This window comes from Vulpes vulpes, chromosome 2 (genome assembly GCF_048418805.1).
Source record: "Vulpes vulpes isolate BD-2025 chromosome 2, VulVul3, whole genome shotgun sequence".
Classification (NCBI taxonomy): domain Eukaryota; kingdom Metazoa; phylum Chordata; class Mammalia; order Carnivora; family Canidae; genus Vulpes; species Vulpes vulpes.
In genome coordinates, this window is record NC_132781.1 from 150,234,643 (window position 1) to 150,236,598 (window position 1,956).

Consider the following 1,956-nt stretch of genomic DNA (forward strand, 5'->3'; position numbering starts at 1 on the left):
GGCCGTATCAATGACATGTGCAAGAAGAGTGTTTGGGGTGGGGCTGACTGTGGAGAGGGGAAAAAGGTACTTTCATTCTGTCTTTTCTACCTTTCTAGCCTTCCTGGGGCTTTGTTTCTCCTCCTTTGACCTTTCTTCTCTTCTCTCTCTTTTTAAAAGAGTTTATTTATTTATTCATGAGGGGCACAGAGAGAGCCAGAGACATAGGCAGAGGGAGAAGCAACTCCCTGTGGGGGGCCCGATGTGGGACTTGATCCCAGGACCCCAGGATCATGACCTGAGCCAAAGTCAGACACTCAACCACTGAGCAACCCAGGTGTCCTATCCCTTGACCTTTCTTAACTTTGATGCTGGTATGTGGTTCTTTTCTTATTTTAATTTGGATCTTCTAAAGTATCTCCCAGTATACCCAGAATCATGGAGTAGCCCTGGGATTCATTAAATCAAGTGCAACTGCATAGAAGTTTAGAGAATTTAGTTGTTGGAACCTATTCAGTGCCAGACACTTTGCCAAGTGCTGGGGATACAGCCCAGAGTAAAAATAGGTATGTATGGTCCCTTCCCTCTTGGAATATAGGCTACAGCAGGAGAAAATCATACAAATACACATCAAATTACAACTATGATTTCCACTTCTGGCCAAGATGGAGTCATAGGGACTGGATTTACCCTTCTACCAGAAACAATGAAAGAACTAGACAAAAAAATATATAAAACAATGATTTTTCAGACATTAGCCATCAAGCAAAGAAGATACGATGATTCCTGAAAGATAGGATTGAAAAGGCAAATCCTATGAATATTTCATGTTTTATATCTAAAAAAAGTCTCTTTTGTTCTTGAAAGATATTCTTTTGAGTTTAGAATTTTAGTCTAAGAGGGTTTTTTTTCCCCAGTGTTTTAAAACATTTCTCTACTGTTTTCTCACTTGAATTGTTTCTGAGGGGGAAATATGCTGTCATACTTATTTTTGTTCCTCTCTATAATGTATCTTTCTTCTCCTTCTGAATGATTTCAAGGCTTTCTCTTTACCACTGGCTTTTAGCACTTTGATCATGATGCGACCTAGTGTAGTTTTTTCCATATCTTTTGTGCTTGGGATTTGTTGAGCTTCTTGGACCTGTGGGTTTATGTTTTCCATTAAAATTGGAATATTTTTGGCTATTTTTTTCAAAATATTTTTTCTGCCCTGAAGGAGTGAATCACCAGCAGACTCACACCACAATGTTAAATGTCTTTTGTGTAGGAGAGAAATGATTCTAGATGGATCTCACAAAGGAATGAAGAGTGCTGAAAAGAGAAATGACACAGGCTAACATACTTTCCATTATTATTTGCATCTTTGCAAAAATTAATTGAACATTTGAAGACCAATGATGACAATGTAGTGTTGGGTTTATAACATATGGAAAACTGGTATGTATGACCACCATAGCATAAAGCCCTAGAGGGGAAAAACAAAAGTATACCACTACAGAATTCTTTTCTTTGGGGGGAGGAGGGGGTAAATTGCATTTTTTTAAAATTGGAAAACAAATATACAACTTGAAATGGATTTGAGGCAATTTGTGCCATAAGCAGATTTTCTTAAACTGGCTAAACAAAGTTTAAAAAAATATGGAATACCACAAATTTGTGTGCTATCCTTGCACAGCGGCGATGCTAATATTGTCTGTATTGTTCCAATTTTAGTGTGTGTGTTGCCAAAGTAAGCACTACTATTACAGAATTCTTACATTAAATGTGCAGTAATATAATACCACCTGAAGATACATGGTAATAAATAAGGATGTATAATATAAACCCAAAGCAACCACTAAAATACCAAGACAAAAAGCTATAGGTCTTTTTTTAAATGATTTTATTTATTTATTCATGAGAGACAGAGAGAGAGAGAGGCAGAGACACAGGCAGAGGGAGAAGCAGGCTCCTTGCAGGGAACCTGATGTGGGACTC

At 37.6% G+C, this 1,956-nt stretch overlaps 1 non-coding gene across 1 annotated transcript; it reads right to left on the reverse strand.

Moving 5' to 3' along the window:
* Positions 1–1,609: 1,609 nt before the first annotated feature.
* On the reverse strand, positions 1,610–1,716 carry LOC112931834 (U6 spliceosomal RNA). Its single transcript, XR_003237376.2, has one exon. It is a non-coding gene; the product is annotated as a U6 spliceosomal RNA (small nuclear RNA).
* Between the last annotated feature and the right edge of the window lie 240 nt (positions 1,717–1,956).